Source organism: Pongo pygmaeus, chromosome 3, assembly GCF_028885625.2.
Source record: "Pongo pygmaeus isolate AG05252 chromosome 3, NHGRI_mPonPyg2-v2.0_pri, whole genome shotgun sequence".
Taxonomy (NCBI): domain Eukaryota; kingdom Metazoa; phylum Chordata; class Mammalia; order Primates; family Hominidae; genus Pongo; species Pongo pygmaeus.
The window spans coordinates 87,923,180-87,936,810 of NC_072376.2; the positions used below are offsets into that span (position 1 = coordinate 87,923,180).

Here is a 13,631-nt window from a genome sequence, read left to right on the forward strand (position 1 = left end):
AGAGAAGGCTATGTGAGGAAGGAAGCAGCCAGTGAAGGAGATATAATGACATCATGTTGCTGGCTCTGAAGACGAAGGAAGGAGCCATGAGCCAAGAAATGGAGGTGGCTTCTAGAATCTGGGAAGGGCAAGGAAACTGATTCTTTCCTAGAGCCTTCAGAAGGAAGCAGCCCTGCTGACACCTAGAGGTTAGCCCAGTGACTATGCCCGGAAAACACTCAACATACCATCTGATCCCACTTTAAATTCTTGCCTACTGACTTCCAGTGGGCCTGAAGGGGTCCCTATCTCTGCCAACACTACAATAATGCAATATTTCCCACCAATTTACCCTCCTACTCTCCTAGACAGCTATTTTACAGCTTCTGAGCTTTCCTCAAATCTCCCAACTTCTCTTTTGGGTCATGCTGTTTGCTGGAGGGAGGGACTTCACCACATACTTACGAAGGGGTCATGAGCAACCAGTACTTCCTTTTTTGTTCATTTGATACAGGGTTTCACTTTGTCACCCAAGCTGGAGTGCAGTGACATGATCACGGCTCGCTGAAGCCTCAAACTCAAGCAATTCTCCTACCTCAGCCACCCAAGGCGCTAGGACCACAGCTGCATGCCACCACACCTGGCTAATTTTTAAATTTTTTTATAGAGATGGGGGTCTCACTATGTTGCCCAGGTTGGTGTCAAACTCCTGGGCTCAAGACATCTTCCCAAAGTGCTGGGAATACAGGCTTGAGCCACCACATCCCGCAACTGGCCCAGAACGTTGAAACTATCCCACCTCTACTTATGTATGCCAGCACCTGTACCCACCTACTCCTCTGTCCCACTTGTTACTTTCAATACACTGTGATCCTGTCTAAAACCAATCCCTCTCCTCTCACCTCAAGAACATTGCTTTTGTAGTTCTCCATCATTGTGAATTTTTTCCTCTCCACTGGCTCATTTGTACCAGCATACAGACGTGATTTTAAAGCACCCAGTGTAAAAACAACAGAATTCCTCCTACAATATCCCTCTCTAGCAATCAGTCAGTTTGTGTGCTCCTTCTTAGAGCAAAGCTCCTAAAAAGAGATTTTTATACTTGCTGTCTCCAATTCCTCTTCTATCCTTTTTGAACCCACCTCAGTGGGCTGTTAATCCATCCTCAGCACAGTTCTACCCAGTGGGAGTCATTATTTCCATTGTACAGAAGAAGAGCAGAGTCTCAGAGAGTTTGGGCAACTTATTCAAAATCACACTCAGCCTGACCCTATAGCCTATGCGCTTTCTACTCACTGCTTCAGCCTGGCCCTCAAACTTTAGTTTCTTACTCACCTGTAAACTCTACTGCCTAGCCAGCCTCCTGTAACACTGGCCTTGTTACATGTCTTGTAAAGTGTTTATTAGATTTGATTCCAATTCATTTATGAACAATAACATATTGATTTTGAAACTAATATATTTCAGATCTTATCTGGTTGTGTCATGGCTCACACTGACATAATATTTGCTCTTATAGTTGTTGTTTTTCAGAAGGATTTCATTAATATTTCTTTAGGCATGAGGCTATATTATTATAATCCATATTATACTATTATTTCATAAATTTATTATTTTCATTTTAACACATGCTCAATATAAGAATGTAGGAAATGGGAAACAACATATATACTTACCATAATTACATCACCAAATACAAATACTGTTAGCACTTCTGTTTCCTTCTAGATTTTCATTTTTTTTTTTAGTTCTAATCATCGCAAATGTAGAAAAGTAATCTTGCAATTATTGTTAAAATATGCAAAGAAATCAACATAAAATAAAAGCACCAGTACTCAAGGATATATGATATGAATTTTTTTTTTGAGACAGAGTCGCGCTCTGTCGCCAGGCTAGAGTACAGTGGCACGATCTCAGCTCACTGCAACCTCTGACTCCCTGGTTCAAGCGATTCTCCTGCCTCAGACTCCCAAGTAGCTGGGATTACAGGCACATGCCACCACACCCAGCTAATTTTTGTATTGTTAGTAGAGACGGGGTTTGACCATGTTGGCTAGGATGGTCTTGATCTCCTGACCTCTTGATCTGCCAGACTTGGCCTCCCAAAGTGCTGGGATTACAGGCGTGAGCCACCACGCCCGGCCCTGAATGTTTAATTTAGCATAGGAAAAAACCGAAATGAAAACATTAATAAAAACAGTGACATAATTTCTTTCTTTTTTTTTTTTTTTTGAGACGAAGTCTTGCTCTGTCGCCCAGGCTGGAGTGCAGTGGTGTGATCTCGGCTCACTGCAAGCTCTGCCTCCCGGGTTCATGCCATTCTCCTGCCTCAGCCTCCCGAGTAGCTGGGACTATAGGTGCCTGCCACCATGCCTAGCTAATTTTTTGTATTTTTAACAGAGACAGGGTTTCACCGTGTTAGCCAGGATGGTCTCGATCTCCTGACCTCGTGATCCACCCGCCTCCGCCTCCTAAAGTGCTGGGATTACAGGTGTGAGCCACCGCACCCAGCCTCACATAATTTCTTTTATCTTCTGTAAAGTAGAAATAATACTAGCACTTCATTGGATTGTTGTAAGAATTAAGTTAAATAATGTATGGAAGGCATATAGTATATTAAATGGCAAATAACTGACCTGTAAGCAGTTATAACAGATTATCTCCTCAACACTTTATTTTTTAAATTCAGCCCTTTCCAGCTCAGGTCAAAGTTCTCTAACCTGGCACTGCTCTTCTACAAACTTTTGTTATTCTTTCAATTTCTAGATTCAAATTAGATTAGTTATTCTGTCAACCCAACAGATACCAGTGAAATTTATTCCCATGTCCTCCTCTCTCTCACAAAGATGAATGTTGCTGAATTTTGTGGGTACTGAATGTCTCTCTTATGGGCCTAAATCTTTTCTCCAGTTTCAGTTGCAATTTGCCAACTCTAATCTTTCAGGAGTTAGGGCTGCTCTGCTTACACCACTGGTTTTTAACCTTTCTCTTTTGATAGCTACATCATCAGTTTTTGCTCACTTCTCCCTTGGGGTACTTTGGTAGCAAGATTTCCATCTTTTTAACACAGTACTTAGTTTCCCTGTCCATCTTTGACATATCACAGAATCAGGTTTAACATAAAACTTCCAAATACAATAGCGACTGGTACAAGAAATATTTGTTGAATGAATGAGACCATTTCTTTTCTTTCTTTTTTTTTTTTTTTGAGACGGAGTCTCACTCTGTCTCCCAGGCTGGAGTGCAGTGGCGCGATCTCGGCTCACTGCAACCTCTGCTTCCCAGGATCAAGTGATTCTCCTGCCTCAGCCTCCTGAGTAGCTGGGACTACAGGCGCGTGCCACCACACCCAGATAATTTTTGTATTTTTAGTAGAGACAGGGTTTCACCATGTTGGTCAGGCTGGTCTCAAACTCCTGACCTCGTGATCCGCCTGCCTTGGCCTCCCAAGGTGCTGGGATTACAGGCATGAGCCACTGCGCCCGGCTGAGACCATTTCATTTTATGGTTAAAAAAAAAAAAAGAAAAAGGATGCTGAAAATACACTATTCGTATTTATTAAGATGACCCTTAAAAAGGGAGAAAAGGATTAAACAAAATCAGACTAATAATTTTTTTTTTTGAGGTGGAGTTTCACTCTTGTTGACCAGGCTGGAATGCAATGGTGTGATCTCAGCTCACTGCAAACTCCACCTACCAGGTTCAAGCGATTCTCCTGCCTTAGCCTCCTGAGTAGCTGGGATTACAGGCATGCACCACCACACCTGCTATATATTTTTTTGTATTTTTAATAGAGACAGGGTTTTACCATGTTGGTCAGGCTGGTTTCAAACTCCTGATCTCAGGTGATCCGCCCACTTCAGCCTCCCAAAGTGCTGGGATTACAGGTGTGAGCCACCACACCCAGCCAGACTAATAATTTTAAACCATTTGGTTTAAATAAAATATTTTTCCTATCCCCCCAAATTTGCAAAAAGGAATCTTGTTGACTTGGGACAATACTGTCATCTGGACTCTGCAAATAGTATTCTAGCTACTGCATTTATATTTGTTTTATATTTCATTTATTTCTTTCTTTTTGAGACACAGTCTCACTCTTGTTGCCCAGGCTGGAATGCAGTGGCACTATCTAAGCTCAATGCAACCTCCGCCTCCTGAGTAGCTGGGATTACAGGCGTGTGCCACTACACTCGGCTAATTTTGTTTGTTTGTTTGTTTTGACACGGAGTTTCGCTCTTGTTGCCCAGACTGGAGGGCAATGGCTCTATCTTGGCTCACAGCAACCTCCACCTCCCAGGTTCAAGAGATTCTCCTGCCTCAGCCTCCTGAGTAGCTGGGATTACATGCATGCACCACCATGCTCGGCTAATTTTGTAGTTTTAGTAGGGATGGGTTTTCACCATGTTGGCCAGGCTGATCTCTAACTCCTGACCTCAGGTAATCCGCCCACCTCAGCCTCCCAAAGTGCTGGGATTGCAGGCGTGAGCTACTGTGCCCAGCCTGTTTTATATTTTAGCTACTTGTTTGAAGGCTTTTGGACTCAAACACAAATACTGATACAATTTTGGAGAATAATTTTATCCACTTATATTCTACCCACTGGAATACTCTATAGATGAGAAAGATAGACCTTGAAGAGGTCCAGAATATGCCACTATGGCATAAAAACTATTTCGAGCAGAAGGTATTTGAGCTTCTGAGATCTTACCTATCTAAAAGCAGAGTCTCCCAGTATAATTCAATTGTTATCAATTCCCTCCCTAGGAGGGACCAGGGAAGACTGGCCCTTATCACAGAAGATGAGATGTCTCCATACCACACCTAAACAGATATTGTCACACAACTACCATATCTCCCACACTTCTAAAGGCCCTTTTAAATCATTTATTTTCCTATAAGTGCCCTTCCCCCTACCTTAAGATGGTATATAAACCCCCCCAATTTTTTTTTTTTTTTTTTTTTTTGAGACAGGGTCTAGCTCTGTTGCCCAGGCTGGAATGCAGTGACACAATCTTGGCTCACTGTAATTTCCATCTCCCAAGTAGCTGGGCTTACGGGCACATGCCATCACACCCAGCTAATTCTTATATTTTTTGTAGAGATGGGGTTTTGCCATGTTGCCTAGGCTGGTCTTGAACTCCTGAGCTCAAGCAACCCACCGCCTGGGTCTCCCAAAGTGCTGCGATTACAGGCGTGAGCCACCGCGCCTGGCCCCCCAAATTCTAACCACTTCTTTGGGTTACATTGTTCTGTGAACTCCTGTAAATGCATTAACTAAGATGTACAATTGAATTTTGTCTTTTCTCTTGCTAATCTATCTTTTGTCATAATTTGCAGGCCCCCAGGAATGGAAACTAAGAGGTTAAAGGAACAGTTTTTCTATACAGGTGCAGTTATAGAAGTAAGCATTATGCATGGTTACATTAGCATCACTATTTGTGATGAATCTATAGCAAGGCAGTTACTGCCATGGATGTCCCTACCTATGCCATCAACCCTGGAATTTGGAAATAAGAAAGGCATCAGACACAGCAGAGATATGGCAAGGGACATGAAAGAGACTTCCAAATGCTTCCATGAAGTAAACGGCACTATAATCAGACTGCAATGTAAATATATCAACAGAAGAAGGAGTCAGTGAGACCCTAAAAGGATAAGAAGGAGCCCAGGGAACAACTTTGGAGTGATTTCTGCATGCATTATCTGGGGCAAGGGCCACTTGGCCACTCCATTGGAATACTATGATCTCCATAGCAGGGAGGAGTCGAGGCTCCTAAACTCCCTCAGCTGAAGGACACTCCTTAAAATCACCCACACTCTTTTATTGCGATGCTAAGTAGGCACTCAGTAAACGCTTACTGAATGCATGAAGAAGGCTCCCATAGGCAGCCTTCTGATTGTAATCTGGCTTCCTTGTAACTTCCTATGGGGAGAATGTGCGGACAGGAGGAGTCTCTTCCTTCAGACAGTTAACATTTCTTCTTACACATTAACAAATGATCAAACGAGTGTGGTGCAAGGTTCAGATAGCAAAAGCAGATTTCACAGGGCTTAAACAGTGTCTGCACCAGTGATGAGAACCAGACAGCACTCCAGGACCAGACACTGCGGAGGCAGCAGCCAGCACCCCAGAACAGTCCACCTCTCAAAGTCCCCCAATCCACACCACTTACCCTTAGCCACGTATGCAACTTCCACTGGTTTCCCCCAACCCCTAGACCTTTAATTGAATAAATATTTACTAAGTGTCTACAAAGGGCCAGTCCTAAAATGTATACGACTGGCCCAACAGGGTTTTTAGCCAGTCTTAAAATGTATATGACTGTGAAATAGACAAACAGGGTTTTTAGCCTCTTGAGGATTGAGGTCCCCTCAGCTGGGGATACAAGATAGCAAGCAGGTGAGTTTAAGACAATGGATAAAAGCAATGCTATAGGCATATGGGAGCACCAGATTCTGACAGAGTGGGAGAGAAGTCTTCCAGACTGAAAACTGAAGAATAAGCAGGAACCAAGATGTGGATGGAAAATGATCCTGAGCTTATCTTTCATTCATAATTTCCTTCCTTCTTTGGCTATCTATTTGATTCATGTTTCCAAGGTCATTTCATTTTCTTATTATTAGAGTTTAATTAAATGATAATTTAACCTAAATATAATTTCATTTTACCACGATGTTTCTTGTGTATCTCAGAATAAATGCTTCTTTTGATTGATAAATAAATTTTAGATCTTAAGCAAAATGCATAGTCCTCTGTAATGTCTATGAAAGGTTTTTTTTTTCTTTTTTTTTTTTGAGACGGAGTCTCGCTCTGTCGCCAGGCTGGAGTGCTGTGGTGTGGTCTTGGCTCACTGCAACCTCCGCCTCCTGGGTTCAAGCGATTCTCCTGCCTCAGCCTCTCAAGTAGCTGGGATTACAGGCACGCGCCACCATGCCCGGCTAATTTTTGTATTTTTAGTAGAGATAGGGGTTTCACCATGTTGGCCAGGCTGGTCTTGAACTCCTGACCTCGTGATCCGCCCACTTCAGCCTTCCAAAGTGCTGGGAAGCGTGAGCCCCCGCTGGACCTGTTTGTTTGTTTTTTGTTTTGAGACAAAGTTTTGCTCTGTCACCCAGGCTAGAGTGCAGTGGTGCTATCATGGCTCACTGCAGCTTGGAACTCAGGCTCAAGTGATCCTCAGGCCTCAGCCTCCTGAGTAGCTGGGACCACAGGCTTGAGCCACCATGCCCAGGTAATTTTTAAAATTTTTTATAGAGACAGGGTCTCACTATGATGCCCAGGATGGTCTCGAACTCCTAGGCTCAAGTAATCCTCCCGCCTCGGCCTCCCAAAGTACTAGAATAGTAGGTGTGAGCCACTATGCTGGCCCAATATATTTTTTTAATTTAATTTAATTTTTTTGAGACAGAGCCTTGCTCTGTCACCCAGGCTGGAGTGCAGTGGCGCAATCTCGGCTCACGGCAATCTCCACCTCCTGGGTTCAAGAGATTATTCTGCCTCAGCCTCCCAAATAGCTGGGATTACAGTTGTGTGTCGTCATCATGCCCGGCTAATTTTTGTATTTTTAGTAGAGACGGGGTTTCACCGTGTTGGCCAGGCTGGTCTCGAACTCCTGACCTCAGGTGACCCACCCGCCTCGGCCTCCCAAAGTGCTAGGATTACAGGCGTGAACTACCACACCCAGTCTTAATTTTTTATCTCTAGGCCTGCCCTGAGATTTAAGCCTGTTCAACCCACAACCCAGGACAGCTTTGAATGTGGCCACAAATTCATACGCTTTCTTAAAACATTATCAGATTTTTTTTTTTTAGTTCATTGGCTATCATTAGTTTTAGTGTATTTTATGTGTGACCCAGGGAAGCCAAAATATTGGACACCCCTGATCTAAACCCATTGCCACGCTTGGGGAAAAACATGTCCAGAGGGGATAATCTTTCCCCTCCCCAGTGGAGGGCTCAGGTTCATTAAACTGCCTGACCTCCCAGCCTGCGGGTTCCTCAGAGATGCAGATAGCCCATTTCAGAAAACAGAACACCCACAAAAGACTGGGCTGCGCCTACAGGCTACCTGGGAGGTACAGGCCCACACAGAGAAACAAGAGGAGGCAACCTACAGTAAATCATGTTTTACCATTTCAACGGAAGTCTGGAATTATAGACCAGAGCCACATTAAGTCACCTTCCTACTTTCCAGTGGATTTTCCTGTGTATTGTCTCCAGTCGCTTCCCTGTGGTGATCAGATGTAAAGCTTATTTTGAAAAATAAAAGGCCTGCACAGGTCAGGGAGTGGGTTGGGAGAGCCAGAGAAGAGCACATTCCACTCTACAGGAGGCCTGGAGGAGGGAGGCCTTCCAGGAAAGATGGATGGCAGGGAAGGCAGGCTGGGAAGGAGAGTGAGGGACAAAGACATCAGGGCTGAGTAGTGGAAAGGCCATCCCTCCAGAAGTTCTGCCACAGCCACATTCAGGATCTCCTAAGTGAGCTAGGCGGGGTCCTTAAAAAGAACGGGTAGGAGGTTAACACACTTACTGTGGAAGTGGGCCAAGAAGAAAGAACAGGTGTAACAGCCTCTCAACATCTATAGACCAGCAAATGCCATAAAATTTTACTGCCATTAAAACTCATGGATAATAGTTATTTACTGAGCATAGGAACAGTGACTGGAATAATGAATACTTGCTATGTGTCAGGTACTATTTCTAGTTCTTCCCATACACAATATATATACATATACATATATATGTATACACACACATAACATTATATATGTCTCCAGTCATTTAATCCTCTCAATAATCCTATTGTTACCAGAAAGGGGTGACACTATGAGGTTGGTTCTATTATTATTTCCATTTTACAGATGATGATATAGGCTCACAGAGGTTAAGTAACCAGTTGTAACTCATAGGTGAGTGCTTTGGAAACTCTACTAAGATCCTACTTACACTTGAACTTCAGCTATTCTAATAAACCTGGATATTGAGGCAGCATCGTGTTCTTGTTTTTTTTTCCTTTGGTAGATATAGGGCCTCACTATGTTGACCAGGCTGTCTTTAAGTCCTGGCCTCAAGTGATCCTCCTGCCTTGGCCTCTCAAAGTGCTGGAATTACTGGGCCATGCTGCACTATTGTATTCTTGTATACTGTTACGGATTCTGGAGCTAGATTGGGCTTGAATCCTGAGCTCTGCCACTTAGCAGCTGTGGTGTGACCTTAGCCAAATGATCACAGAATGAGCATAATGAGATCAGCCTGACCAACATGGAGAAACCCCATGTCTACTAAAAATACAAAATTAGCGGGGCATGGTGGCGCATGCCTGTAATAATACCAGCTACTCAGGAGGCTGAGGTAGAAGAATCGCTTGAACCCAGGAGGCAGAGGTTGCGGTGAGCCAAGATTGTGCCATTTCACTCCAGGCTGGGCAACAAGAGCGAAACTCTGTCTAAAAAAAAAAAAAAGAATGAGCATAATGATAGTGCCTACTCTACAGGGTGGTTATGAAGATTATATTAGCTAATATATACAAAGTTATTAGAACAATGTCTAGAATATGGTCAAAGTTGACCACCACTAAAGGTCTATGTTAGATGACAAGTAGCAAATTGGAGTGGAAAGGACCATTATGCATAGCAAGGGGAACTGCTAACAACCTTAACAGCAAAAGGGAAAAGAGTGGCCAGGCTTGGTGGCTCATGCCTATAATCCCAGCACTTTGAGAGGCTGAGGCGGGCGGATCACTTGAGGTCGGGAGTTCGAGAGCAGCCTGACCAACATGGAGAAACCCTGTCTCTACTAAAAATACAAAATTAGCTGGGCGTGGTGGCGCATTCCTGTAATCCCAGCTACTCGGGAGGCTGAGGCAGGAGAATCGCTCGAACCCGGGAGGTAGAGGTTGCGGTGAGCCGAGACCGCACCACTGCACTCCAGCCTGGGCAACAAGGGTAAAACTCCGTCTTGAAAAAAAAAAAAAAAAACACGGAAAATAGTGTAATAAAAGACAGGTATGTACAGGACATGTGACCCTCCAGCCCTCAAATAAAAACTAGACATTCACAACCAGGTTGGGATAAAGAAATTGACCTGAGATAATGTCTACATTATCGGCCGGGCGCGGTGGCTCACGCTTGTAATCCCAGCACTTTGGGAGGCCGAGACGGGCAGATCACGAGGTCAGGAGATCAAGACCACAGTGAAACCCCGTCTTTACTAAAAATACAAAAAATTAGCCGGGCATGGTGGCGGGCGCCTGTAGTCTCAGCTACTCGGAGAGGCTGAGCCAGGAGAATGGCGTGAACCCAGGAGGCGGAGCTTGCAGTGAGCCAAGATCTCGCCACTGCACTCCAGCCTGGGTGACAGAGCGAGACTCCGTCTCAAAAAAAAAAAAAAAAAAGACAATTATCAAGTTTTTGCTATAAAGGATCATTAATGGTTAACTTAATTATAATCCGGTGGTTTAACAAATCAATGTAGGAAAATGTTGATTGGGCCTTGGTCCTGTCAAAGATAAATTTTATGAAATTAAAATGAACTTGCATTTTTCAAACTTTGTGACATTTACTTAGAGCAGAACTGGATTTACTGAAAGCAGAATATATTATTCAATATTACATATTAATTTTCAGAATAAAAATGTAAACATAATTCTAATTTAATTAACTCATTGGGTTTTTTAAACTACTGTTACTACAAATGACCTGCTTTTCAGCCAATGTATACATAAAATTGAGATTTATTTCATAGTAAATTCAAATGTATATGTAATTAACAGACCCTCTATAACCAACTATGTGCATTGACAAAGTGTTACTTACTGTGCTGTGTGCTGAAATGGTGCCCTCTGCTAGAGGCACAGGTATTGCCTTAGGGAAGTACCCCTTTCAATTTCAAACCAGAAAACTAGGAACTGTCAGGGTAGGTGTTAAGATGGCTGTCAGGACCTTTCCCTTGCCCTGTCTCTTGGCCTAGTCTTGAGGAATCTAGGTGAATACCCTTCTCCCCCACTAGACTTGGCTCTTAGAAAGGACTTGGCAAACATGTTTTGTTCTACTCTAGCCCCTACCATCAAGCCTGGCTAATGATTCCTTGGATGCTGGGAGTACAGAAGGCCCAGTATGCATGAATAGCCCAAGAACTAGGAAGACAGGGATCCCTGTGAGCTGCAGAGGGTAAACAAACTCTATAAGCCACATGATCTCGATTGACATCACTCTCACTCATAGAATTTATTTCTCCTAGCAGCTAGAATCCAGCTCAGCTGTAGACTAGATAATAATTCACAGCAACTGGTCCACAGCCTTAAAGGGGGAAGCAGTGCCTCCTAGAGGCAATTATGCTGGTGGAAGCAGTAATTTGTGAGAGACCTAAGGAGATGGTCCATACATCTTGGGGAATACAATAATGATAATATGGTCTGGTTGAACCTCTCCACTGGGATCTTCTCCATTAAGTTAAAAAGTTTGGGCTGGGCACAGTGGCTCATGCCTGTAGTCCCAGCACTTTGAGAGGCCAAGGCAGGAGGACCGCTTGCACTGAGGAGTTTGAGATCAGCCTGGGCAGCAGAGTGAGACTCTCTACAAAAATAAAAAACAAAAATAGCTGGGTCCAGGCACAGTGGCTCATGCCTGTAATCCCAGTACTTTGGGAGGCCAAGGCAGGAGGACTGCTTGAGACCAGGAATTCAAGAACAGCCTGGGCAACATGGTGAAACCCTATCTATAAAAAATACAAAAAAATAGCCAGGCATGGTGGTGCGCACTTGTAGTTTCAGGTACTTGGGAGGCTGAGGTGGGAGAATAACCTGAGTCCAGGAGTTGGGGGCTAAAGTGAGTCATAACTGGTCATTGCACTCCAGCCTGGGCAACAGAGAGAACTTGTCTGAAACAACAACAACAACAACAAAACGACCACCCAGGCCGGGCACGGTGGCTCACACCTGTAATCCCAGCACTTTGGGAGGTCGAGGCAGGGGGATCATGAGGTCAGGAGTTAGAGGCCAGCCTGGCCAAGATGGTGAAACCCTATCTCTACGAAAAATACAAAAATTAACCAGGTGCGGCGGTAGGCCACTGTAATCTCAGCTACTCGGGAGGCTGAGGAAGGAGAATCCCTTGAACCCAGAAGGCAGAGGTTGCAGTGAGCCGAGATTGCACCACCACACTCCAGCCTGGGCAACAGGGTGAGACTCTGTCTCAAAAAACAAAAAAACAAAAAAACAAAAAACTACAAAAAAAACCCAACCAGCCAGGTGTAGTAGCACATGCCTGTAGTCTCAACTACTCGAGGCAGAGGTGCAACGATTCCTGGAGCCCAGGAGGTAGAGGCTGTAGTGAGCCATGATCATGCCACTGCACTCCAGCCTGGGCAACAGAGCAAGACTCTATCTCAGAAAGAAAGAAAAAGGAAGGAAGGAAGGAGGGAAGGAAGGAAGGATTGATTTGTGGTTTCATTTTTACTTAAAGAATGCAGTTGTGTGTGTGTGGTGGGGCGGGTTTCAGAGATGGGGTTAGGGGGTCGTGTCTCATTATGTTGCCCAGGCTGGACTCTTAACGCCTGGGCTCAAGGGATCCTTCCACCTCAGCCTCTGGAGTAGCTAGGACTACAGGCACACACCACTGCACCCAGCTCAAATAATGCAGTTTTTTACAGTATCATCTATTCCAAGGGTTGCTAACCTGTTCCCTTCAACTCCATCAACTCACTCTGGGTCCTCACTTGGGTAAGAATACACCAGCTCTGATGACCCTTGGCTTCAATTTATTGAAAGGGTATAAGTTAAGGTCAGCTAATTCCATTTAATGGAAAAAAAAAAAAAGCTTATTGAACATATTACCACATACTAGGTAATGTAATGTGCTAGGTACTAAGCTATTACTGAATGTTAATGATACCTTCTATAAATGACAAGGTGTGGGATGTGTTTGGACTGCTTTATTTTTATTTTTTCTAGAGACAGAGTCTCACTATGTTACCCAAGCTGGTCTTGAATTCCTGGACTCAAGCAATTCTCCTGCCTTGACCTCCCAAAGTGCTGGGATTATGGATGTGAGTACCACACCCAGCCTGCTTCTCGAGCTGGTGGATGATGACATGAGAAACCAAGAGGGCTGTCTCTCCTTGTCTCCATGTGCTCTGACAAGATTGCAGCTTTGTCACAGGCCAGAAACAACTGGGAAACACTTCCTCTGTAAGTGGGCCTCTGTAATCTATTGGTTAGTTTTCCACATCTCATAAATTATGTACTTCCCCAAGTGAGCTAACTTAGCTGGGAAACAAGCAAAGTTGACCCTTTAACAACAGGGGTTTGAACTTTCTCCCACAAGAATACAAGCTCCACAAAAGCAAACATTTTTGTCTGTTTTAATCATTGCTAAATCCCCAGTGGCATAGTAGCTGCTCACTAGCCGCTTACTTATTTGTTGAATAAATAAATGATGAAGCCAGGATTCAAATTTAAGTCTGTCTGGCTTTATTTATTTATTTTTCAGGAACGGGGTCTCACTCTGTTGCCCAGGCTAGAGTGCAGTAGTGTAATGATAGCTCACTACATCCTCAAACTGCTAGGCTCAAGCAATCCTCCTGTCTCAGCCTCCCACGTAGCTGGAACTACACGTGCACACCACTACGCCTGGCTAATTTTTTTTTTTTTTTAA

The 13,631-nt window shown here is 44.0% G+C and overlaps 1 protein-coding gene across 4 annotated transcripts in view; it reads right to left on the reverse strand.

Annotated features, from left to right (window-relative positions):
- G3BP2 (G3BP stress granule assembly factor 2) overlaps positions 1-13,631 on the reverse strand; it is an 89,316-nt gene that overhangs the window by 60,026 nt on the left and 15,659 nt on the right. The window lies entirely within an intron of this gene.